Source organism: Arvicanthis niloticus, chromosome 22 (assembly GCF_011762505.2).
Source record: "Arvicanthis niloticus isolate mArvNil1 chromosome 22, mArvNil1.pat.X, whole genome shotgun sequence".
Classification (NCBI taxonomy): Eukaryota; Metazoa; Chordata; class Mammalia; order Rodentia; family Muridae; genus Arvicanthis; species Arvicanthis niloticus.
This window is the reverse complement of record NC_133429.1, coordinates 15,940,770-15,956,090: the sequence shown is the minus strand read 5'-3', so window position 1 is coordinate 15,956,090 and position 15,321 is coordinate 15,940,770. Positions and strand designations below refer to the sequence as shown.

Genomic DNA, 15,321 nt, shown 5'->3' with positions numbered 1-15,321 from the left:
AAGACTTTAGAGTTGTGATTCATTGTTTTGGATTCATTGTTTTTCAGAGAAACGGAATCAATAAATGTTGTGGGGTTTGTCTCTGTGCCATCTCCATCTATCTGAAGCGAAAGAGAGCTATGTACCTCTAGATAGTTTTCATGTCAAAGGAGTCTAATATGTCCTGGGATGGTCAGATTACTTCTGTAACTGAGGGTAACTTTGAACTTTGTCCTTCAGCTTCCACCTCCAGAGTGGCATACTCCTGCACTACCATGCCATTATATATGGTTCTGAACATTAAACTTGGGTCTTTGTGCATGATAGATATGTATTCTACTGGCCATGTTACACCACTAGTATATGTTTATATTTGCCGAGAGAGCCATTTGTTGAAAATTGGTTCATATGAGTTGGGAGGCTTGGTAACAGAATCTGAGAGAAAAAGATCAGCTGGAGACCCAGGGAAGAGCTGCTGTTTGGCAATGGCAACCTCTAACAGAAATCCCTCTCTCTTGGGGGAAAGTACTCCGTTCTCTCAGCTCACTGGATAAGCCTTTCCATACACTTTTTGCAAAGTAATAATTGAATGTTTGTCAGCAGTAAATGTTAGTCAAGAGGTTGCCTTCAAGAGAACATTCAGAATGATGTTTGCGTAGTTGCATGGATTGGATATTTCAGTCTTCAAAATGTATATGTGTTCTCCCCCTAAACCCCAATGTGATAATATTTAGATGTGTGGCCTTTGCTAAGTAATTAAATTTCATAGATTTGTGTGACCTTGTAAGAAGAGGAAGAGATATTCTCCCCCCCTTCCCATTTCTCCTCCTTTGTCCTCTTTTGCTTTTCTTTCTCCCCCAATTTCCTTCTGTTTACCAAATTAGGACTCAACTAGAGTGGAGCTGTCCTCATGCCAAGTAAACTGAACATACTAGAATCCCGATCTTGGGATTTCCAGCTTTAGAAACTGTGAGCAATATAATACACTTCTGTTACTTAAGCCCCCTGACCTACAAGACGTTGTGTTGATTAAGATGGTGGCCCAAACGAGGTGACACATGGCTAAGGACAGGAGCCCACCATGAAGGTTTTGGCAAGCAGAAATAAACAGCTCACAGTCATTTCAAAGGCACCGTGGTGAGCAGGGAGCAAGCTTGAAATATTTCAGGTCCAAGCTATGCATCCTATACTATAATGGCATTTGCTCTCAGAAAGGAGACATTTTGTTTTAGTCACTAACTCTACCATGATGTTTTGGTCAACAATGGGCCATATATGACATTTGTTCTGACATCATCTGAGTTATGATGGCATGAAAAGAGTCTACCTAGTGACATCATAATACCTTCCATTACTTGTATGTTTGTAGTGAAGCTGGTGCAAATGGACACGGTCTTCACCTAGAGTTCAGGGTCAACCCATCCAACTGTGCATACCATATGATACTTCAAAGTGATCATCACTCACTGTTATTGGAGTAATGCTACATCTGACTATTATTTTGTCAGAGCATGTGCCTTCCACCTATAAAAAGGGTACTTTGAATTAGTGTGCCTCCCAGGATGCAATGGCCGAAGCTGATGCATCTCATGGTTACCACATGTCTGTCTATTTTAATATCATGCCTGAGGAATGGTAAACTGTTCCATTCTATGCCCACGCCTGATAGCCCAGTGTGTGGTGGACTATACCATCTAGGTTGCATAAATACGGGCTGTGATGTATCACAATGATGATGCCTAAGGCCACATTTCTCAGAACGTCCTCTGTCATGCAGCAGATTATGCCTGTTCGCCTGCATTATACTCTTGAGCATCCTTTTCTTTTTTCTTTCTTTCTTTTTTGGTTTTTCGAGACAGGGTTTTTCTGTGTAGTCCTGGCTGTCCTGGAACTCACTCTGTAGACCAGGCTGGCCTCGAACTCAGAAATCCGCCCGCCCATCCGTCCGTCTGTCCGCCTCTGCCTCCCAAGTGCTGGGATTAAAGGCGTGTGCCACCACTGCCCGGCTCATCTTTTTCTTATTTGTTCAGAGTTACTATAGGCAAGTTACAGCCTTTTAAAAGAGATAATTTTATTGTCTTATTTATTAACGAATATTATATATTGGTGGAGGTCAGTGTGATACTCCAACACCTTGCATACAATACTCATTAATACAGCACAGCCTTTCCCTACCCACTGCCACTATACTCTTCCTGGCTTTAGTGATCATGATTTTCCCTTAAAGACACCTCAATTTAGAGACTATGCACTACTTGTCTCTCTATGTCTGGCCCATTTTCCTAAAACGATGTCTTTCCACCCTTTCCACTTTGATGCAAATGACATGGTTTCACTGAAAAATAAATACTCCCCTGTGTATATGCACTAAAATTCTGGCCTTATATGTGGCTTTTAATTCTGCTTCTGCTTCTTGGTCTATGGGATGATATTCATTTCCTTATCTGTAAAATGGGTATACATTGGGTTGTAAGTTGGAAATCCAGATGAGGTAAGGTGTGTTCCTGGCTATACTGGTGCCTGACACTGGGGTTATATGCCAAATGGTAGCTTGTGTGATGATGTATGTTTTGCTCATTTGTAGCATGCTATTCATTGTAGACACAACCTCTCTGCATGGTCTTTGTCTCACACATTCTTCGTTTACTTGGCTATAATGAAGATTTCGTTTAGAAATGTTGGGAGAGGTAAAAAAAAAAACTGTATAAGCTGTTTTCCAAGTGTGTGTGTGTGTGTGTTTGTGTCTGTGTGCGCGCATGTGAGAGAGAGGGGGCAGAGAGAGAGGGAGAGAGAGACAGAGACAGAGACAGAGAGAAAGTGGGGGAAGAAGAGAGAGATTTTTCACTTGTTGAAATTCTTTGTCTGGATTAAGCAAAGACATTCACAGTCAGGGGACAGCAAGATGAGCCCGAGAGCTCCCGTTGCCTGAAGCACACAGCTGGCAAGCACAATTTTAATCCATGCTGAGGTCCCTTTTGAGGCTCACGATGCAGACTGTCCTATTTTATCAAAACAGTGAGTTCTAGGGAGACACCAAACAGATGACAGCTGAGCAGTCTTCCTGAACAGAGCAGAACACATGGTCACACACAATATTTGTAAATAAATTAGCAAGGATGAAGAATTCAGGACTGGAATGGAAAGAGAACAAGACTCTCTTCCCTTAATTGAACGGACTTGGCTGACAAAGGACAAAGCATGATTTACTTTCGTGGGGAAGACTTGGAACGAGGTAGCCTGTTTCTGCTTTCAATTCCATGCCTGATTAAGCTTTCAAAGAGACAATGGTTTTAGTTTGGTTGCACCCTCCAAAAAAATAATTCTTACCATAAATTAACTACAAATGATTAGGACATAAGAAAGCTTCTTGTATGGTGGAGTTCTGGAAAAAAAAAATCAATCCGGAAAAAGAAATAGGGCAGAGGAGATGGTTCTGTAGATAAACTCCTCTCTTTGCAAGCATACAGACCTGAGTTCGAGTGCCTGAACCCATATTTTAAAAACCCAGGTATGGTAGTGTGTGCTTTCACTCTCCATACTGAGATGGTAGGGACAAATAGATCCTTGTGTGTCTCTGGCCAGTTAGTCTAGCCTAGTCTAATCTGTGAGCTCTGGGCCAGTTAGTGAGAGACTCTACCTCAAAAAATAAGGTTGACCACTGGCCTCCAGAAATACAAATACAATGTGTTCTCTCTCTCTCTGTCTCTCTCTCTTTCTCTCTCTCTGTCTCGTTCTCTCTCTCTCTCTCTCTCTCTCTCTCTCTCTCTCTCTCTCTCTGTGTGTGTGTGTGTGTGTGTAACACACACACACACACACACATTATATACACACATTATCTGTGAATGTGATTTCTTTTGTACCTGTCATTATGAGTCTAATAGACTACTCTAAATTCATTCAAAGTAATTTTCCTAATAGAGCATGTCAGCATCCTTACTATCCTTCTGCTCATCCTTCCTCTTTCCTTCTCTGCCAAGGTTGTCTGACAGTCACATTGGTGACCTGTGTGCACTTGGCAGAAGGAAGCTCAGGTGCAGGCCTGGTGTGGGGAAGGACGTCTTCTCAGTAATTCCCCTGTGCCCTTGTTATTTTTCCTATTTCACCTGAAATCAGGTCTGTGTACAAGAAGGAAGGGATGAGGGGAGGAAAACAGAAAAGGGAGAGTAGACTAAGAGACAGACAGATAGGAGGGAGGGAGGGAGGGAGGGAGGGAGGGAGGGAGGGAGGGAGGGAGAGATAAAAGGCAAAGACAGAAGAGGATTAGTGCTACACAGACAAGCAGGAATAAAAAGGAAGCCAAGGGAGGTCTTGATGGTGTCCTGGCTTTTTGGCTGCTGTCCACTGAGCAAGATTGATTCTATGATAACTTATCAAGGGTAGAAAGAACTTTGCGCTTTGGATGAGATTTCTGCTTCTGTCGCCTTAATCGGATCTCAGCTCTGAGGCCCTCCGTTGACTCAATTCTCTTTAAGCCACAGATAATAGAATCTCAGCTTCAGGAAAAGCCTTTGAGGTTGTACAGTTCATGTTGTAGGGGGAAGAACTGAAGCCCTGTGAGAGGATGACTCGGACAAGGTCATCCAGCCAGCTGTGGCTGCAGCTGCACCAGAAGCTATGGCCCCAGTCCCCAGCCCCCGGTCCCCAGTGTGAAGCTGGGCACTCTTGTCACTGCTGCAGGGACAGGCTTGGCCCACTGCTCACCATTCTCATTATCTCTGCTTTGATGTCACTTGGAGCTTTCCCGAAAATGTGATCAGACAAATGCCAGTTGGCTCGTGCATGCATTTCCTCTTCTTATGCCTTTCCAGGAGGCCGAAGAAACAGGCCGTCCTATGAATTCTAAACATCTTGGCGAAGTATAAAAGTTCTCCACAATCCTCCTCCTCCACAGTGCTCCAAGGGTTCACGCTTCAGTGACCCCGATCCACTTTCTGCCCCCTCACAAACATTCCATCCTGTTTTTGCATCCTCCTAAGTACCATCCCTTTTTTTCCCCGAAAAACAAGCATAACAATGGCAATAACTGGAAAAAATTGGTTGCATACAATGCCTCCCTAACAATTATTAATTGTAAGTCACCAAGATTGATTACCTAGTGACTATGTTCTGAACAAGAACGGGTATTAAGAAACCACAAAGCAGCCAGCCACTGCTTCTGGGGCTGAGGGGCAGAGCTAATTGTGTTGTTCTGGGAATATCATCAGGCCTGAGTTAGGGGTCAGAGAGGGAAAGAGACCATTCTAGGTGTGTCAAGCAGGACAAGAATTAAAACGAAAGGTGGGGCGGTGCATGTAAAAATCAGGGGCTGAGCAGAAAGACCATGGACATGCTCTGCTGTCATGCTAAAGTTGCAGGACAGTTATTAGTAGCCAGAACAGGAAATTCTAGAGGCTGAGCTGAGACCCACACATGCACCCACCTCTGTGCTCGAGCATTGATCTCTCTGTGCTTCCTGTCATGGAAGCTTTTATTGGTGTCCTATAGACTGGAAACTTGTTGACAAAGAATTCTGAGAAATGTGATTCCTAAGTCTGTCTTTCTTTCTTTCTTTCTTTCTTTCTTTCTTTCTTTCTTTCTTTCTTTCTTTCTTTTTTCTTTCTTTCTTCCTTCCTTTCTTCCTTTCTTCCTTTCTTTCTTTCTTTCTTTCTTTCTAAAAAAATTATTTATTTATTTTATGTATATGAGTGTGAGTACACTATAGCTGTCTTTAGACATACTAGATCCTATTACAGATGATTGTAAACCATCATGTCATTACTAGCACTTGAACTCATGACCACTGGAAGAGCAGTCAGGGTTCTTACCGCTCAGTCATCTCTCCTGCCCAAATTTTTGTTCTGGAGATACAAGAGATAGGACAGAAGTCAGAAGATGATGCCAAACTGGATGGAGCCCAGATCATGTTAGTGGTTTTTTATTATGCTGAGGGACACCAGAGACAAATTACATTTGAGGAATTCTATCTCGTTCTAAGTAAACAAGGACTTTTCCCCATTAAATAAAGTGAAGTATCTCCCTCTGATCACCATGGCATGCAAGGTAATAATGACTTAGAGAAAGAAAGGGTACCAAACATATCACATTCAAAACACAAAGGCATTAAAGGTTACAACCATTCTGTAGCTAATGATAACGTTAGAGGTCAAGATGCTTTTTCTCTAAACATTTTAGACTTCATGGGTTCTCCGTTCCTGCTTGCAGGTACTTCAGTCTGCTGTGGTCATGAACAAGTGTGTCTGTGTTCTAACACATCTTTATTTACCATAGAAGTGAGCATGTTCATCTCTGAAGACCGTGTCCTTTTGATCCCTTGTCTAAACACAAAGCCAAATGGCAGCAAGACACAAAAACAGAACACAAACAAAAAAACCCAACAAAATCACCAGCCCTCTCTTCTGAAACAGACTTATTCTTTTAAATATGTATATATTTCAGATATTGGGTAGACGTGTCTGGAACAATATAATGTGAGAAACTCTGAAGAGGATGAAGATACACAGTGAGTAAGAAATGTCTGCTTAGCTGTTGTAAGGGTTTGGATGGGTGATGTGCACAGTTCTTAAACTTCGGTGAGGAAGCAAAGTCTAGCTAACTTCATAGTGGCCTGCCAATTTAATATGTTTAGTAACTGGTCTATAGAATTCTTATCATAGAGTCTGAATCAAGGTATTCCCCAAAGAACAATTTTACATCCATGCCCTCATTATCAAATCTTTTACTTGCAAGTGACAGAAACTTAGGGCAAACATCCTCATGCCAGTGGGAGGATGACACAGTGATTCTGACTAATAGTACCACGGGTGTTCCTGGTTCTGTGTAAAGCTGGCAGTCAGGGTGCTCTAGTGTCAAAAACAATCAGTGTGTCTCCATCCCTTAACTTTGTGTCTGTCTTTGTTCTCACTTGCTTTCCCTTGGGGAAGTTCTGGATATGATCTCTTTAAACCCGGAAGGAAGACACACTTCTCTCCTTTCAGCTTTAGCAAAGTCCCAGCAAATTCTAGTTGCCTTAAGCCAGATCCTGTGACCACAATACAGAACACATGGCTCAGGTGGGAGGGTTAGAAAATTCTGATGGCTACAGTCAAAACGATCCCCCATAGATGAAATCAAATCAGTCCTGACTGTGTGGGCTGAGAGTAAAGGAAGAAGCATAGATCCTAAAAGGGAAGTCAAAACGTTGTTCTCAAACTTTGTTAGTCAGCTTTCCATCTACTATAACAAAATCCCTGATACAGTTAGCTTATAAAGAGAAAAGGTTCCTTTGACTCACAGTTTTAACCAGTTGCTTTGGATCTGCAATAAGGCAGCATTCAGCAGGCACATGTGATAGAACCAAACCACTTATCTCTTCAGCCAGGGACAAAAGGCAGAAGAGAATAACTAGAGTCTCACAATCCTCTTTTAGGGATACGGGACCAATAACCTAAAAATTTCCCACTAACCCCACCTCTGACAGACCCCACTTCCTCTCAATACCTCCATCCTGGGGAACCAAACCTATAACACATGGCAAACAAGGTCTAAACAATAGCACAGTGAATTGCTGCCTAGTCAGATAATACTCGCAAGTGTGCTAGTGGGTCTTTCTTTCACTGAGTTCCAGGTTACTGCTCATATGCTTAAGTACAGGTGCCAGAAGGAAGTAGACTATATCATGGTTGCTCAGCCAAGCATCTTAATGGTGCTCTAAGTAGTGGTACTACCTCAGCCATAGGCATACCACTGGAGCGAGATCAGTAAATAAGACTGGGCAACCAAATGGAGCTTAATTAATTGGGGTGAGTAGAACATACTTTCCTGAGGTATTTCTCCGTGTGGTTTGTTGAATGAGATACAGGGCATCCTTTCTTAAGCCAGCGTCCTGTGATCATGTATTTTTCTGCTCTTTCTTTTTAGCTTTCATGGCAACAGAATCTCTCTCTCTCTCTCTCTCTCTCTCTCTCTCTCTCTCTCTCTCTCTCTCTCTCACACACACACACCATGCATGGGTTTAGAAAATAGACAGAGTCTATTTCGTCCTTTCTCAGAGGCAGTGGCACCTGACTTTCCTTTTAGCTTACTCACTGAAGTAGGTGAAGACTTTGAAGCTGTTAATAGCCAAGAGCCCATAGATTTCATTTCATCAATGTTTCGAAGTTACTGGTTTCCCTACCCTATCAACCAACCGTGGCTATGTAATTTATGCCTGGCCACAAGGACCACGGTGTGAGCAGGCAATGACCTTTTCAATTACTGCCTAAACCTTCATTAAGAAGAGCATCCAAAATGACAGCCATGCCTCTAAGGAAACCCAGCATTCCTCACTGGTAGCCCAAGCAGTGAAAATTGACTTGGCATGGGATTCTCCTCTCCCAGGCCCCCATGCTGGGAGCCAGGGGCACAAGACAGTGTGTTGGCAGATTCCAATCACTTAGGAGATTTCCTTTCTGACTCTGCTTTGTAAGAATGCATCTAGTTAAATCCACAGGGTCATTGCCTGTGGCTTTCAAAACACGAGGTTTTATGAAGGAATTCGGACCTGGAATCCAAGGTTCAGAGCCCAGACCTTCAAACAGATTAATCGCCATGGGGAGCAACAGAAGAGCTTCCCAACTTTAGCTTCATCCTGTGCCCTAGCAACCATGGGCCCCTATTCAACAGACTCAGGTCTGCAGTATAGTCTGTTGGACAGAACACCAGGCAGGGAGCCAAAGAACTGGGACAGACTCATTTCAGCCCTGCCACTGGCTCCCTGTGTTCCCCCTTGAGCAGGTTCTTAACTGTTCTGTCTGCATTTGCAGCTTATTAAGTTAAGAGGAGGACAATGATACAGAAAGACACATAATTCCAGGGTGGAGGGAGAGAGGGAACAGGTGGACGTGGGCTTTGTGGACAAGCAGGAAGGAGTGGGGTGTCTAGGAGGCAAGTAAATCATTTGCAATGAAGAAAAATATCTTGTTTTGTCTGGCGGATGAAATAAGTGACTATTTGCTGGTGTGACATTTGCTTTCTTATGAGATGAGGGAAATAAAAGGAATAGTAGGCAGACAGAGAGATAAATAGAGCTGAGAAACAAATTAAGAATTGATTGTATGTCTGGTGAGTTCAGTACAATGACCCATAAGATACTCTAGAGACATATATTTAAATTGAAAACTTTAGTTTTTTCCGATTTAAAAATCATACCCCCATGGGTCTTCGATGAGAAGTGCTAAACAAAGGGTCTGTCAAATCAGCAAAATAACGAACTTTAGACAGTAGTCAGAAAGCAGCTCTAATAAGCAGGTTGACTGTCCTGTGTGCCAGATGAGGAACCTGCAAAGATGTGTGTGGTTTGGTAATGATACCTAGCATTTATTAAATGCTTTTGGTATGGGCTTTCCTTTCTGTTCAGGAATCACCATTTTTTTTTCCTGGCAATAGCTGCAGAAAGTATAATGTTTATAAAGCCCATGTTTTTCAGACTGGGAAATGGAGGTTCATGTGTAGTGGTTAAATAGGCTACCCTGGCATGTTGAGACATAGTTTAAACCCAAGAAGTTGGTTGATTCTAAATGGAATACTAGCCTTTCATTTCTGCCTAGGATTACTCTGCCCAGCCAGTGCTATCACAAGAGACCAGAATGGCTACAACTGAACCCACAAAGAGATATCACCTACAAAGAACCTACTTAGAATGTCACCCACAAAGAGATGCTAAGCCTAGGCAGGATCCTCAGACTATCAAACTAGGACACTGTGTGCAATCATATTTGAGTTTCAGATAAACAACGATAACTTACTGTAAGTGTGACCCTTGAATAATTTGGGAAACCCTGTTATTGATTTGAAAATGTATCTGGTTGACTTGCATTTCAACTTACAACTTACAACCTTCTTCCTGGGATTCATGGCCACTGGAAGACAGAGTTCTTTCCATAAATCTTAGCCAATTCACACCACAAAGAACAAGACCTACACAGTGAATTCCTCCTTATAATCCATCATCTAGTTTCTGCCTTCCAGCTAAACTCTTGTTAAAGATATTTACTTGTCCAAGATGGGTGAAATCTAAATGCCTTAAGCTTTTACTATAGACTTGGGTGACTGAACATGAGAGAGACATGAGTGCCATGTAGAGAGGTGACACCTATGTATGAATGGGCTGTTATATTTTGGGAGGAATTCAGAAGCAACTTCTGCTCAAATAGCTATAAGAACAGTAACTCTGTGCTCTCTGGCTGCCTGGAAATCACACACACACACACACACACACAGAGAGAGAGAGAGAGAGAGAGAGAGAGAGAGAGAGAGAGAGAGAGAGAGAGAGACAGAGAGACAGAGAGAGACAGAGAGACAGAGATATATACAAACACACATAAACACATACACAAACACAGAGAGACAGAGAGAGAAGGAGACAGAGATATATACAAACACACATAAACACATACACAAACACAGAGAGACAGAGAGAGAAGGAGACAGAAAAAGAAACAGAGAGACAGACAGACTGACAGATGGACAGACATAGGATTGAAAATCATTTTTGAAGCCCCATCCTTTACCCATCTACATTTTCACCTATACTATCTTTCTACCCCTTCTCCTTAAAGATTAACATTGTTACCTTGTTTTAGAACAGCAACTCCTCAGAAGATAAAATAGAATTTAATTTCAAGTCTCAAATGCCATTGAATTAGGCACATGTAGGTTTTAATATTGCTTATGCAGATTCCCAACAATTCTCCTATGTCTTATGTATGGCGACGGCCATGGGTAAACCACTAATGATGCCCATAAGTAGAGAGATGTTCATCACATTACCTTTCTCTGGGTATTGGAAGGGCAAATGGTGTGAACACCAGCATGAAGCAGGATGTACAAGGGGCTGGCTTTCAGGAACAGTGAGATTTATAATGACCTAGAAACAGATATAAAATCATCCATCGTCTGTGAGTATGATACACTTTGATTATAAGCATCACCAAAGAAACCAGTAAAACACCTGCTGGTTATTAAGCTTGAACTTCCATTTGACTGCCTTGGTATAAGCTGGATTTTAAATTCAGAAGATTTTCCTTTCATCAGAGCACCACTTCCTGAGTAGACCCATGGTTGAAATTGCTAACTTGTTCAGTGGAAGAAAGTGATGTACAGAGTTGTAAGACGTGATGCTGACAAACAGTAGGTTCATGTTCTTTTGTTTGGTTGGTTTGGTTTGGTTTGGTTTGGGTTTTTTTGTATCGGTGGGTGGATTAAATAAGTAGGCACAGGACTTTAAAACTCCGGCAGTGTGAGTAGATGTGGGGAGACCTATGAAATGCATCTTCAACATCCTTTGTCTAAGCTCCAAACTCAACCTCTGATATTTAAATGGTCCGTGGCATACTTAAAGAGGGTGTCTTCTACCATGAAAAGTGACATTTGGCCCAGAGAGAAAATACGTCTCAGATTACTTTCCTGTTGCTAACCTTGAAAAAGCCTGCTGGCGAGCGGCAGTAGAAGGGCTCAGATATGGGCTTACAATGCTAAAGCCAGTTATGGATTGCAATCTGGCCAGTGACAATTTATCTTCTTGTTCCTTTCATCCTCACCCAAGCCATTAGGTAATCAAGTTTAGACTATTCGCATATGCATTTTCAATATTTATCTTCAGGCCATTTAAACCAAGGTGCATTTCCGTGATTAAAAGCAGCTCAATAAGGAGAGTTATGAAAAACGACTATAAAAGAAGAAAATTGGAGAGATAAGCTAAATAAACGAAACCAATTAGAAAACAGGCTTCACAAAGAGATGAAAATACATGTAATTTTGTGGAAGAAATAGATAATGTTAGTTAAAGGTTTATAAAGTGCTTGGGGGGAAATGAGAGTCAGCCATTTGAATGTGAGGCAGAGACGAGCTGGCAATCAGTGGAGTTGATGGAGTGGGGGAATAAATTATCCCAGATTCAAGGCTTTAAATGGGGTTTCAATAGTGTTTTGAGACAGAATGTCAGAAGACCAGCACTGGTGAATTACGGAGATCAAGAGGAGAGGTAATGAATAAGGAGTCCACGCAAGGGAAAGGGTGAGAAGGGTTTCTATGAGATGGAAGTGGGTTCGAGCATTAATGAGCAGCTTATTGCGACTGAAATATGAATATTCAGCAGGAATACAAGATTGTCAGATTAAATAGTTAAGAAATGATAGGAACCAAACAGGAAATAGAAAAGAGAGCAGACAGAAAGTGACATGTGGGCTTTGTTTTTAATTTCTTTTTAAATATTAACAGTCCTGATTACAAACTGAGGAGCTCTGACAGTGAAAACAATAATGAAAGAAGGTAGTGTGAAGGAAGAGGAAGTTACAATCTCTTTCTGAAAAACAACCACCAAAACCAAATCATATTTAGTAATTCTTAGTCTTCCAGGAAGGGGTTGCAAATTCTCATATAACATACCCATTTCTCTCTCTCTCTCTCTCTCTCTCTCTCTCTCTCTCTCTCTCTCTCTCTCTTCTTTCTTTTTTTCTTTAATGTATTCAAGTACCATAAACTGGGATAATTTTTAGGATTTTCTTTTCTCATTTATAACCATGCCTATGTTAGATCAATTTTTTCTCACTATTATCATGTATATGGCTTTCATCTCTCTTGCACAATGTCTCAAGGTCAAGGGGCTGGCCAGTTTCTGTCCATCATTCCCACTAGAGAAGCAGCACCTGTCCTCAGTGGCTTTGCCTGTTTTTATTATTATGCGAGTCAATTGGAGATGCAAAATAGAGTCCTACGTTAGGAGTGAGAGACCCAGATGTAGAGTGAAAGTTAAATTCAGAAATAAGCACTCTGAGGAGAAGACTAGTTCAATATTAAGCAATAAGAACCAATTCAAGTAAATGGCTGATCGCTGGGGAGGTCAGATTGACCACGAGGGAAGAAAGACATTTCAAGTTGAAAATTGACCGTTAGCTCCTGCCTCATTTCGCCTGACAAGGGCTATCCACATACTTAACACAAATGGATGTTTTTCTTCTTCTTGAGCAGGCAAACCCCTTACATAATTTTTCTAAAAAGGGTTGTCTTCTTGTAGTGATAGATATGGAGTGCTTTCGGCCTTGTTAAGATGAATCCTTTTAGGCTGCCTGTGATCTTGAATTTGACCTGACTCCTCCCAAGAATTTAAAGGCAATGCAGTCTACCACTATGGAGCTAAGATGAATTAAACACTTGAGAGAAGCTGAGAAGTTCATCTGGTAGACCTCTCGTTGAGACATCTACTCTCATGCTTTGTTTTATTTATTTATTTATTTATTTATTTATTTATTTATTTATTTATTTTTAATGAAAGTTGAGCTGCTCTTCAATGGCCATCACAACTGACAGACACAAATTAGATGATGACACTTCATGCAGACATTCTCATGATTAAGAGTTGAATCCCATGGACTGCTGGTGCATTTGTCTTTCTGACATTGGTTCCCTAATAGACTCATTGGCAGAAGGCAGAGATTGTTCTCCTCTCTCACTGAATGACCACTGGAGTCAGGTCCCTCCTATTAGGCCTTGAGAAAGCCACCTTCCTCCTCTGAAGCCACTCCCAAACAGCTGCATGACCCCAGGTCTCTATTTGTGGTCTTCTACTGCAAAACAAATGGCGGCTTTTTCTATAAAGCAGTAATCTGCGTTACTGAGCCCTGATCATTCTTTTTAACAACAGCAAGATGGATCTCTTCCTAGCTGAAGTGCTAACGTGGCACTTCCTGGACTCAGAGAGCCCATCACAAAGAGACAGAGATGGCCTTGTGCACTTCAAAACTCTAAAAAAAATCACTTTCAGTGACTTCCAACGTGATTGAGGCCCCGATCCCATCAGATGGGCAGCACTTATTTCAGTGGAAAACAAGTGAGGAGTGAGTTTATAAGCATGAGCTCTTTGGGGCAGGGGAAGAAATAACGAAAGAAAGCAAGCACATTTCATGGTGCCTGGTTAAGGCTTTGGATCCTGGGGAAGGGATTTGAACGGTCTAATGCCTCCTATAAATTGAAATTCTGTCTGGATTTGCTTGAGTCTGGGTTTGAAAAAGGTTGGAGTACTTGCTTCCTTACCACCTTTTCTTCCTCTCCCACTTCCTTCTTATCTTTTCCCGCTGGCATTGCAAATCCCCTCACAAAACTGTATTACAGATTATAAGAGAAGCTGGCCTTGTGAGCCTATTCAGAGTTCCCTGTACTCTTTCTCTTCCATATGTCCTTTCTTCATTTCTTTTTTCAAGTTTCGCTAGTGGCAGAGTCAGTGGTGGGAATCTCAAGTAAAGGATGCTGCCAGACCTGCAGCATGAAACAGAGATATCTGCTGTTGCTGTGGATGCCGTCATAATCTTAGATCTCCTGAGAAGGAAAACAGATAGCCATCATTCACAGTGAGGTGGATGACCAGGAACTCTTAAAAGAGATGCTTTTCCCTGTGGTGTAGAGCAGCTAAGGGGGCCTGGGAAAGCTCTGCTAGGGCTCTTGATGTACTCTAGCAGAGTATCAGGATCACCTGGATGTTGAAGAAGATGAAGTATTGATTGATGATGAATTGATAAATGAATGAAAGAGGGAGAAGAGAAAGAGGTGGAACTGAGGTGTGGTCTCTGTCTTGGTAAGCAAATCAACATCTGAGTGCGTAGGATCACACGGCTGATTTGAGAGCTCAACTACTTTGATTTGAGAACTCAACTAGGGTAAAGCATGGATACAGTCTGAACACATTGAGGGCTTGAGTATTGTGTATATGTGTGTGTGTGTCTATGATTGTGTGTGTGTATGTGTGTGTATGTTCCTTTCTATATTGTTCTATCCATGCATAGACTGAATATTTTTTATAATTTATTAAAATAAATTTTAATTAAAACAGAATTACAACACTTTCCCTCTTTTCTCTCTTCAGCCCCTCCAGCTATACAATTGTTAGCTATGTTGTCTTTGCTCCTTATTATTACATATATATTATATATAATACATATGTACTATACATGCTATTTACATATATCATATATATTACACACGCTCTTGTATATGTGTTTGTGTAAGTATATGTACATATACATATATATGTATGTACACACACACACACACACACACACACACACACACATATATATATATGTGTGTGTGTGTGTGTGTGTGTGTTTGTGTAAACGCACATGTACACATGCACACTCTGGTGAGTGACCACTGCAGATTCTCATGTGGTAGGTATTGTGGGAATCAATAAAGGTGACTGAGGCTGTGGAAAGATTTTAAGTAGGACAGGAAAACAGTGAGATCTACATTTTATAGGATGACCATGGGACTAGTATGGGGTGCATCTTAATAGCTTTTGAGTATAGATTACAGAAGCAGGGGTCAAGAATCCCA

At 41.6% G+C, this 15,321-nt stretch overlaps 1 long non-coding RNA gene across 2 annotated transcripts in view; it reads left to right on the top strand.

Annotated features, from left to right (window-relative positions):
• LOC143435688 (uncharacterized) overlaps window positions 1-15,321 on the top strand; it is an 85,637-nt gene that overhangs the window by 36,056 nt on the left and 34,260 nt on the right. For both annotated transcript variants that reach the window (XR_013106157.1, XR_013106156.1), the window contains exon 4: window positions 6,415-6,478. This is a non-coding gene — a long non-coding RNA (uncharacterized LOC143435688). The remainder of the gene's footprint in view (window positions 1-6,414; window positions 6,479-15,321) is intronic.